This window comes from Oncorhynchus kisutch, linkage group LG10 (assembly GCF_002021735.2).
Source record: "Oncorhynchus kisutch isolate 150728-3 linkage group LG10, Okis_V2, whole genome shotgun sequence".
Classification (NCBI taxonomy): domain Eukaryota; kingdom Metazoa; phylum Chordata; class Actinopteri; order Salmoniformes; family Salmonidae; genus Oncorhynchus; species Oncorhynchus kisutch.
The window spans coordinates 33,398,230-33,410,508 of NC_034183.2; the positions used below are offsets into that span (position 1 = coordinate 33,398,230).

The window sequence follows — 12,279 nt, forward strand, 5'->3', positions numbered from 1 at the left end:
CAAATTCATAAGGAGAGAGAGTGCAGGAGACAGTTAACTAATAAGGCAATTGGGTGGACAGCTTTGTAGTGCTGAAACATGAAGCAATGGCCACGGCATAATCAAACCGAGGTAGGCAGCGCATGTTACTGAAAGTCATTTGATTAATTCATTTAAAAAAAAAAAAATCTTAATTTGACTTCAACTTCACTAACAACAAGAGGGCTTTGTTGGAGCCTATTTCTTCCTATTTAAGAAATAAGAGGTAGGCCTACCTGTTTGACAGACACAATTATGGTATCCATAGATTTGTATTAAGCCAAATTCTCCAATACTGTCATCTCACCATGCACTCCTTAAATACCTCTGTGTCTGTGAAGGGCTTGGTGTGTTTGGTTAAAACCAGAGCTCAAATTCTGAGGGTATTTGAGGGTATGGCATACCCTTTGTTAAAGAAAATGTCAAAAAGGATACCCCTTGTTAGCTTAAAATGGAACCTGATTATATAAAACATTCTATAAAAATGCTTAAATCTGTGATGCCATATGCTATAAAATAGCTTTAAATTGCCCACGACTCCGAGGTATATGGTGATACCTTCTATATTCGAGAAGACAAGGAGACAAACAATTTACTTTGCTATTCTGTCGCTATAAACTGAGCTATTCACTGTGAAATGTTGATGCTTATACCCAGGTAGCTTTTAGGAATGCACCCCTGTTGTTGGGTTAAGTAATGGACGAGTAGCCAGCAGTTGAAGATGACATTTTTCTGTGTCAGTCAGGCCTCTGTCTGGGTGGAAAGGTAATATTTGTTTAAAGTAGGTTACCAGGTTTAGATTCATAAGAACTTCTAATATTTAATTATTTGCAAACAGAGACAGTTTCGTTGCAAACAAGACACCTCTGGTTTGACATTGGAGAGATATGATAAGAATAAATATTTCTCTATCCATTCTTCCCTGAAAATTCTATTTTCATTGTCAACCTTTCTTATTAGACATTTTTAAAGCGACATTTTCTCTTCATTGAAAGGTGTTTTTTTGTGTGATTTTTATCAGTGTAATCAGATCAAAATTATTATTTTATTGTCGAATTGATTATAGATGTGTTTAAAATGTTGCTCAATTTGTAGTGAAAGCCTATTTTTGGGCCTGCTATTATATGCAACAGCAACAAAATTGGGCCATGGCCAAAACCAGTTGCCAATTTTGGGCCCCTAATCTACTGAACTGTAGTGCCTAAAAAAGACTAATGGTGTGTGTTTGCTCAGCACTTCCCCTCTGTGTGTGTGTCCTCTCCCCTCAGTTGGCAGAGCGGCTGAATCAGTATGAGGGAATGGGACAACTCAGTGACACAGCTGATGACAGCTGCCCACAGGACCCTAGCTGACTACAGCAGCTGCGATGCAGACAGCAGGGCATACAGGTGACCACACCACAATGCATCACCATTGTACCCATCATGTTTCTCTGTCACATGTTTTGTTGTGTTCCTCTATTTCTGTTGGATATGATGATTACAGTATAAAACATTTATTTTAAATTTTTCACCCCCCTTTTTCGTGGTATCCAATTGTTAGCAGTTACTGGCTTGTCTCATCGCTACAACTCCCGTACGGGCTCGGGAGAGACAAAGGTCAAGAGCTATGCGTCCTCCGAAACACAACCCAACCAAGCTGCACTGCTTCTTAACACAGCGCGCATCCAACTCGGAAGCCAGCCGCACCAATATGTCGGAGGAAACACTGTACACCTAGTGACCTGGTCAGCGTGCACTGCGCCCGGCCCGCCACAGGAGTCGCTAGTGTGCGATGAGACAAAGATATCCCTACTGGCCAAACCCTCCCTAACCCAGACGAAGCTAGGCCAATTGTGCGTCGCCCCATGGACCTCTCGGTCACGGCCGGCTGTGAAAGAGCCTGGGCTCGAACCCAGAGTTTCTGGTGGAACAGCCACAGGTGGCCTTAGACCACTGCACCACCCAGGAGGCCCATAAAACATATTTATTGGGTAAAAACAACCTTGTGTAGACTGGGATTTGTTGTTGTTGATTGAATAATGGTCATAAATGGGACTCACTAATGCCTGGATATTAGGATAGATATGGATATTAGCCTACAGTATAATCCACTGGTACTGGTGAGTGAAATTATGTCAGTAGGCACTTATGTCAAGGTTGCTGAGGTGGTAAGTATTTACTATAGGCCAGCTGGCAAGACAGGTGTCCGGTTTTAACGTGTCTCTACCTGCACAATGTTTGACCTGACATAGACACTGATAGCATTGTTATTACTACATTATGATCCGTTTTTATCAATCAAATGATAAATGAATAACAATACCATACTCGTTTGAAATTCTTCAATTGGCTCTCATAATCTTAATGATGTGTTTTTTCTCTCCTCCAAAACATTCACTGCACATTAAGATGCTATGGTTAAAACGCATGCATTTGCTTAGATGGGGAGCTGCGGTTGTAGTGAAACATACATGTCACCAGCAGAGGGCCAATGAGGAGAGCAGAGTATATTCAGGTAAACCTACAGTCCCAGATCATTATTTCAATGAATAATTCATTTATTGGATGCTCAACGCATTTACATAGTAAGGGGGAACTTACCTCATCCACTACCAATGTGAAATGCACCCCCAGTTTCTGCTTTGGTTTCCGTTTAGAATCAGACACCGGTGACCTTTCTGTGAGGGGTCATGCACGTGCAGGCACAGCAGATCAACGTCCCACCTCTGCTGCCAGTCATGGCTTCTTACACTCAGCTTGCAGTGCCCCTTGTGGCGGGAGGTCAGGACTACAGTTACCACAACACAGACACGGCCTATGCTCAGCTTCAGCATCAGAGTCCTTCAGCCACGTTAGGCGAGAAAATGGATGAGGGTCCTGGTTTTGATTGAGCAAACATACTCATGATTCACACCTGTTTCTGGTGATTTAATATTAAACATGCTCATTTATGTTCACTCCTTTTTACATAATTTGTGTAATCATACATGTTTCTGTTGTTAACTGTGATATGAGGACTTCATGCTTTGATTTCATTGTATTCTTCTAGAGGCTGATCATTCTTCTGGCCCAGGCATGGTGAGTCCTTGGGAGTTTTATTGACTACCGAACATACATTACATGCAATACACAAACATACCTCCCATCGGCCCATGCAAATTAGCGTTGAATTGAACTTAATCTCTGTAAAGATTTCTAGTTATTTACTGAGCACCTGCTGTTTGTGTTAGTGGTGCTATATTTTATGTGTATACTCATAGTAAAGTTAAGCTTATTGTCAAGGTGTACAACATTTGCAGCTAAGAGCTGAATTGCATCTAAATAAACAAATAATTACATAATCAAATCAATCATGTGAAAAGATTCATCGTCCCATATGAATGTTGGGAAGATGCCGGTGGCAGGGTATGGTCAACAGTATGATCAGAAGTATGGTTATGGAGGTCAGAAGGCATGCCAGCAGGGAGGGCACCAGGCCACCATCACGCAGGAGGGAAAGGCCACAGAGACAGACAAAATCCAACTAAAACAGGTGGGTAGAGCCTGAAGCCTGTTGTCATGTCACAGCATCAAATAAGAACCAGAGATTTGTTTTAATGATCCTCTCTCTCTGTCTCTCTGTCTGTCCTTCTGTGTGTGTGTGTGTGTGTGTTTCTGATCAGAGCAACAAGTCAGGGTGGTTTAGCAGCTGGTTCAGACCCGAGTCCAAAGAGCAGCAAAGTGAGACGTCTCACTATGCGGACTCAGCTGACCCGGTTCCCACTACTTTAAGGGTCAAGCATGCCTACTTTTAACTCTTACCCAGCCATTCGTCAGAGGACATAACAGCATGCGCTGCAGCACGGATGTCAAGTCAGTGATCTCAAGTTTAGGTTTTGTAGTGTACCGTCCAACAAATCATGTCGATGGATTTAACAACATTTTGTTATATCTTATAAACTTAGTGAAATATAAAAACTTTAATGAAAAGGATTCTTAAAGTGAACCACGAAGGCCACCAGTTTTGGATATTATTATTAGGATATTCAGAGTATTTGACCTTGTACTTCTCATAAGACCCAGCGGAGGTGTTGACAATCTTTCATTTGAATGTAGACCCATTAAACTTTTTAACAGATGTCAAAAACTAGCTCTAAGTAGGGCATGGTATTTGCTGTTGGTCAACCAACTCTTCCCAATTATTTGTCAACGTTAGTAACACCTTCTGTTATTGGCAGAAAGCTTAAATTCTTGTTAATCTAACTGCACTGTCCAATTTACAGTAGATATTACAGTGAAGGAATACCAGGCTATATTGTTTGAGGAGAGTGCACAGTTATGAACTTTATTAATAAACCAATTAGGCACATTTGGGCAGTCTTGATACAACATTTTTAACAGAAATTCAATGGTTCATTGGATCAGTCTAAAACTTTCCACAGACACTGCTGCCATCTGGTGGCCAAAATCAAAATGTCACCTGGGCTGGAATAATACATTATGGCCTTTCTCTTGCATTTCAAAGATGATAGTACAAAAATATATATATAATTTTTGTTTTTTTCTTTGTATTATCTTTTACCAGATCTAATGTGTTATATTCTCCTAGATGAATTTCATATTCCACAAACTTCAAAGTGTTTCCTTTCAAATGATATCAATAATATGCACATCCTTCTTTCCAGTCCTGAGCTACAGGCAGTCGGGTATGTCATTTTAGGCGAAAATTATGGGTAATTTCACAAAGTCACTGGAATTTTCAGTAATTTGGTAATTAACAGGTAATCTATGGTAACTTTAGTACTTTATACTTAAATCACTTTTTAAAAATGTATTCATATAAAATATTCATTAATGTTTCTTAATCGTTATCTATGTCCATATTGTCCACAAGTTTCTAGTTGATATACTACATGATCCCAGACAAAATAGCCAAATTTATTAAATAAATATTTTCAATGAACTGCAACTTCTCCAGTTTGTTGCCAAAACATTTAAAACAAGCAAATATTGACAGAGCAAAATAAATAAAAGCGTGTAAAAAATATAAAATATATTTCTTGCTGAAAACCATATTTAACAGCAATGTTATTCACTAAGTTGAATGGCTGTATTTAGATTGTTTTACATCTTTGTTATTCAATTCTTTATATTAAATAGTCTTCATTTATGATTTTATATATTTTACATGTTATAAATTACATTAAATCCTTGAAAGTTTCCAAAATTCCAGAAGTTTACTGGTAAAGTTAGACAGTTACCAGTAAAATTCCCTCTTTGAAAACCCTAGCGTTACGTAATTGCACAAGACCCAGTGACCCACTACTGCACAATGAGGTAACCGACGAATACATACCGAGGGGCACTGAGAATACTGAGAAGGCATCACTCGGAAAGTCAACCAGACGACACAGATTATTTTTTTTACAACACTAGGATGTGTTACGTCTGCTCATGTCTCAGAACCTCCTGTTAAAGGGGCATACATATACTGATATGATTAGGATTGTTCATAGCTTCCTCGTGGTGAGTTTTGAGAGTCTACCGTCTATGACACAAGGAAAGCTACTCCTGTCTCTGATTATGTTATCATGTATTTAGTGTGTTTTTGAAAAGCTTTACTTTGACAGAAATTGGTAGGCTATACTTTTGATAAAAGTATGTTAAACGTACAACAATTCATCAGCTAGTCAGTCTCAAACATATTGAAATACTGGTATCATTGAATATAGAAAAACAATAAAATAATTTTAATTAAAGGTCAGTCAAAATCATGTTTTTAATAATTGGATGATATTTGAAGGAAACCAGATCAAAGTATGATGACCAAAGAATGAAAAATGGCTGTTGCTTCTACATTGATAAAGTTTTATCATAAAGTTACTGATTTATTATTAAGGGGACAAGTTGACATCGCCTTCATTCAAATTTTAATACACCAATGGTAACATGATATTTTCTACACCTAATTTAAATAAGTACCACCTTGTAGCCAACATCAGAGAAAGCCTGTTTATATAGCTAGATAGCTACTCTACTGGTGCCAGAATTTGACTGTAGGGTGTCAGCAAGTATAATAAAAAGTTTACCATATTCATCTATGGCAAAGATATGTGTGTCTGGTGTTAGCAAGTTACTGGCTAGCTATGTCTTCAGATAGCAGGTGGGGAAGGATCATTCAAACTCTGACACAGTTGTCATGTCAACACATCACTCAGTGCTGCTATAAACTGCATCACAAGTGACAGGCAAAATGGTAGATGGATACAATAAATTGATACAGTTTGAGTCAAAATATAGTTTTGGAAAGTTGGTTAGGACATCTACTTTGTGCATGACACAATTAATTTTTCCAACAATTGTTTACAGACAGATTATTTCACTTATAATTCACTGTATCACAATTCCAGTGGGTCAGAAGTTGACTGTGCCTTTAAACAGCTTGGAAAATTCCATAAAATGATGTCATGGCTTTAGAAGCTTCTGATTGGCTAATTGACATAATTTGAGTCAATTGGAGGTGTACCTGTGGATGTATTTCAAGGCCTACCTTCAAACTCAGTGACTCTTTGCTTGACATCATGTGAAAATCAAAAGAAATCAGCCAAGACCTCAGAAAAAGATTGTAGACCTCCACAAGTCTGGTTCATCCTTGGGACCAATTTCCAAACACCTGAAGGTACCACGTTCATCTGTACAAACAACAGTATGCATGTATAAACACCATGGGACCGCTCAGGAAGGAGTTCTGTCTCCTAGAGATTAATGTACTTTGGTGCAAAAAGTGCAAATCAATCCCAGAACAACAGCAAAGGACCTTGTGAAGATTCTGGAGGAAAAGGTACAAAAGTATCTATATCCACAGTAAAGCGAGTCCTATATCGACATAACCTGAAAGGCTGCTCAGCAAGGAAGAAGCCACTGCTCCAAAACTGCTATTTAAAAAAACAGACTACGGTTTGCGCCTGCACATGGGGACAAAGATGGTACTTTTTGGAGAAATGTCCTCTGGTCTGATGAAACAAAACTTGAACTGTTTGGCCATAGTCCATTTGGAAGACGCAAGCTTTAACTTCCTGGCTGATGTCTTGAGATGTTGCTTCAATATATCCACATCACTTTCCTTCCTCATGAAGAAATGTCATTATGTTATTATCGTTATATTTGGAGGAAAAAGGGGGAGGCTTGCAAGCCGAAGAACACAATTCCAACCGTGAAGCACGGGGATGGAAGCATCATGTTGTGGGGATGCTTTGCTGCAGGAGGGACAGGTGCACTTCACAAAATAGATGGCTTCATGAGGAAGGAAAATTATGTGGATGTATTGACGCAACATCTCAAGATATCAGCCAGGAAGTTAAAGCTTGCATCTTCCAAATGGACAATGACCCCAAGCATACTTCGAAAGCTGTGGCAAAATGGCTTAAGGACAACAAAGTCAAGGTATTGGAGCGGCCATCACAAAGCCCTGACTTGAATCCTATAGAGGTGGTTAGAACTGAAAGTGTGCGAGCAAGGAGGCATACAAACCTGACTCAGTTACACCAGCTCTGTCATGAGTTCATGAGGAATGGGCCAAATTTCACCCAACTTATTGTGGGAAGCTTGAGGAAGGCTACCCGAAAGGTTTGACCAAAGTTAAACAATTTAAAGGCAATGCTAACAAATACTAATTATGTAAACTTACAACTTCAACTGTATTGTTGATTTGATTTGATTTGTTGTTTGAGGTGCTTTGTGTATCACCACATTTGCTTGAGATGATTTTACTGCTCACTGCATCCAAGTTGCTTGACATAGGCATTTCAAAGAGTTGTCAGTAAAGCCAAGCTCATTAATATCAGCTCCCCACCCACTCAGCCTCTCTTTTCAAACTTTCTGGTAGTTAGATATATATATTGCACATTTTTAACCAGTTTTTTGGGTAGGCACAAAACTACAGTGTTCCTTCATATTTCCATTGATTATTTTAAACCGGTACTGGTTACATTCAGACAAGTCCTATGACACTTGTAGGGGTCATAGAGCAAAACGGGGAACACCATAGTGTTTGTGAGAATATCCCCTTTCCACAGTAGGGTCACATTAGTTCGGACGCTACAGATGTTTTCATGAGAAGACCGATTTTCTGGATGTCTCATTGTCTGACAAACAACGCTCTAGCTCTGCCACCTTCCACATCTGTGGTGAAAGTACAACATCTGCGGATGCAGTGGATTGAGACTCATCCAATGCAACAAAAAAACGGTATCTAACTCAAACTCAAATTATGTTACTTAGAGTGATGCACCAATGCGTCAATCGACTCCAGGGGGTCAATATCAGTTGCATTATTTCATTTGATATCGAGATTATATCTTTTTTTTTAATTTTTATATATTGCAACTGTGTGAATGTAGACTTTTCTGTTCACTTCCACCACTCCAGTCCAGACAACTGCTTGCTGGTTGTCTATTGAGCCAGGTGTGAATGTTGTGGCAGCCAAATCCTACCCAACTGTTGCTAAGTTGACAGCCTGTGAGAATGTCTGTGAGAGGGTGTTTGTTGCACATGCAGGAATAGTCTTGTTTGGAACTCTTTCTTATTGGTCTATTAACTAATTTACCATCTGGTAAATTAATTCATAGGCTGACCAAAACCGGTAGAAATTTCAGGCACTAAAAGGGCATTATCATTTCACAATGTCACAATGTCACAATATTATTCCAACCTTATATTGTGGTAATGTATATAAAACACAGGAAAATCACGTTTTTGATTGAACTGGGCCTGAACAGGAAGACTAAACCGATATCACGAGATGCCTTGCTCAAATCGATATCAAACAATATCGATATCATATTAAATTATAGATATTGCTGTTAACCAATACTTCTAAGTGTTATTCAATCATGTTATTATATATATTTATGATATACAATTATTTGCCACTGTGTTTTACAGAAATAAGGTTAAGGCCCAGTGAAATGTAATTTTATGAAAATTGTAATTTACATTGGACAAGCCCGCCCATAATTGAAATGCCACATGGTGCACTTTAAGCATGGGTGAAGCATTTCTCAGCACGCCTGGTGACATATCCTTTTACCATTAGTCAACTCTCCTGTCTCTCTGGCTCTAGGACTGGGAATAGTGACCCAGTTTCCAGCCAATGTGTCCCCCACCTGTTACACTGTCCCAAATGCACACACTTCCCTATATTTCACTTACTTTAGTAGTGCACTATATAGAGAATAGGGTGCCATTTGGGACAGAGCTTGACACATACCAACTCAGTGGCCTTGTGGTTAGTGTCCACCCTGAGATTGGAAGGTTTAGAGTTTGATCACCTGCCACGCCATACCACAGACTGAAAAAACAGGTCTTGTTTCATCTCTGGCAGTAAGGCCTTGCGATAGACTAGCGTCCTGTCCAGGGGGAAAACATCAAGCTGCCTCATGCTACAGAGACAGGAGATAGGCACCTGCTCCTATGAGTTGTTCTGGCCCACATAAACCAAGGCTACTGAGGCTGCCAGTGTGATGGGTGGGTGGGTGGGTGGGGGGGGGGGCAAGGACATGTTGGCTGGACACTGGGACACCATTCTGAGCCCCAAAGTAGGAGAGGCCGCTGCTAGTAAGATTCCTGGTCAAGTCAACAGTGAAAACTCTCATGATTTTGTTTCACAACACCTTAAAGAAGGAGTGGCAAAACGTGCTTTTTTATATAGACTGCTATACTGTAGAGTGGCTTATATGTGCTGGGTAGATTTTGTAGGAGATAGTGTTCCATTTTGGCTTTTCTATACGTGTTAAAGGGTGAACACTGACTACACCTAAATCCTGTGTTGCAGCATGAGAGTATTTTACAGGTAAACAAAAAAGATGGGTACGGTGCTGATAATTCTAAAGTAGGTTCCACAAAACCCTTATAATCAAAATGAAAATAACTTTATTTATTTTTTATTTGACATCTTTATTTTCAGGGTCTTGTATGGGGAAATGCATCTTCTGCCCATCACCAGTTCAATAGATTCTGTTCTGCGACTGTTAAACTGGAAATGCACGTGTGTACATTGAAAGTATGTGGGTGGTAATGTATATGTTGTAATGTCGATTGAGAAATTAAACCTGCCACTAACATGGATCATCAGCTATCTGATACTGGTGTGTTGCTGGGTTTAAATGTCCAGCTCTTGTGTGAAATATTTTCCAATATATCTTATAAGCAATTATAGGATTACTATAGACATTATATAATACAAGCCCCATTGCCAATCGAACTCTGTGTCATAGTTGAACCAGACTTCTCAGAAACAAAATGATTCCACTAAATGAAAATGTGTTTTATCATATTTTATTCTTCATGATTTCAGCCTGTATGGTAAAAATGTAAATGCTACTCAAATAAAAGGGTCTATAATGTTTACATTATAAAAAAATATGAAAATTTAAATAAAAGAGAATAAAACAAGTTATCTTTTATTCAAATCCAATTATACACATACTGCAACATCTGCTACAGAAATCAGGTCTATTGCAGCTTGTACAGTACAAATTCTGTACATTTTTATCATACCCACAATATTCATTAGACCTTTGGTCTTCAAATAGTATATAAAATATTCAATTTAAAAAGGTTTGTTTCAATAAATTGGTGTGTAAAGCTTTTTAAAATGTCAAGAAGACCCTAAGGGAGGATGGTGGGTCGGGCGGGGGCAGCTTGACAACTAAAATAACATTCTGCATTCTTCTGACATCTAGCAAATATTCACACAATGTTTCTTGACCCACACACATACAAAAGTGCCACCCTGGGCAAGAGTGCAAGGACGTCAGGTGTCAATGTTATTTCTTCTTTCTTCTCTTATTAACACACTAGGACGTGATTAGAGCCTATTCCCCAGGTCGTTGCTGTAAATGTTTTCTCAGTCAACTTACCTGGTTGAATAGTGGTAAAATAAAAAATTATTAAAAAGAAAAGCCTCATTTATACCTGGTGCTAACATTAATCCTTTGTCCTGATCTTGTCCACATTATGATTGTGCCCACATTTTCAGATATGCACCTACACATTAAAAGGTGTCTCTTATTTGTCCACTGTGTCAGCATTGTGACCAGATTTTCTGGTCCCTCCCTGTATGCTAAATTTTTTGACGGATATTCTTTCAAAATAACATTTATTTATTTATTTTAAGACACCAGTGCTGCCTCCTCAGAGGAGGGGAGGACCATCCTACTCAGTGAATTTAGGGAAAAAATGTAAATAGTGACACATAAAAAAAGTTATCCTTTTTTAGATAAAACTACACAAAATATATCCACTTGACCAAATAACTGATTAAAACACACTGTTTTGAAACGAAAGTCTACAGTAGCCTCAACAGCACCCTCTGGGGTAGCATCATGGTGTAGCCGGAGGACATCCTCCTCTGGGTACATTGACTTCAATACAAAACCTAGGAGGCTCATGGTTCTCACCCCTTCCATAGACTTGCACAGTAATTATGACAACTTGTAGAGGACAGAGCTCTTTCACCAACTGACATTGTCCATCCAATCATCAAAGGATCAGATAATTAATCTAGCACTGAAAGTATACACTACAGCTAGCTAGCACTGCAGTGCATAAAGTGTGGTGAATAGTTGACTCAAAGTGAGATAAAGACTATTGTTGAACAGTTTTGAACAAATTAATTTCTTCAAAAATTAAGGAGAAGCAGCAGAGCGAAAGATACATTTGGTCTTTTTTTCTTAGTTTACCTTTCACTCAACAATCTGACTCAACAGAGAGGAATGTTATTCATGTTAAATTGCTGGCTAAGGCTATCCAACACTGCAACTCTTCCAAGTCAAGGTAAGCTTTTATTAATTTATTGCTACCAGGGCCCGCCGGTGTAACTGCTAAATTGCTTGCTGTACACTGTACTGCATGATTGTACACATGGATTGGATTGTGAGTTTATGGTGCTTTCAAGACCACTGGGAACTCAGAAAAGAACGAGGTGAAATCAGGACGTCAGTGATCTTCAGGTCGGAAAGTGAGAGCTCTAGAAAGATGCCAGAGTTTCCAGCTTGGAATTCCGAGTTGGATGACCGTTCAAAACTGTTTTTTTTCCCAGCTGTCTTGAACACACTGAAGTTAGAAGCCAGAGATTTCCGAGTTACCAGTTGTTTTGAACGCGGCAAGTCTAACGCATTAGTTCTAGTTTGTTGACTGTGATGTTAGCTAATATGGTGATAACGATGTAGACGGAGAAGCAGTCAGTGGTTAAGGTATGATGAAGGTCTGGCTTGGAGATGTTTTTACGCCTGGTCACAGA

At 39.1% G+C, this 12,279-nt stretch overlaps 1 long non-coding RNA gene across 1 annotated transcript; it reads left to right on the forward strand.

Annotated features, from left to right (window-relative positions):
* The first annotated feature begins 1,824 nt into the window (after positions 1-1,824).
* LOC109898071 (uncharacterized) lies at positions 1,825-4,280 on the forward strand. Its single transcript, XR_004211210.1, has 3 exons — positions 1,825-2,514; positions 2,657-3,531; positions 3,662-4,280. It is a non-coding gene; the product is annotated as an uncharacterized LOC109898071 (long non-coding RNA).
* The last annotated feature ends 7,999 nt before the right edge of the window (positions 4,281-12,279 follow it).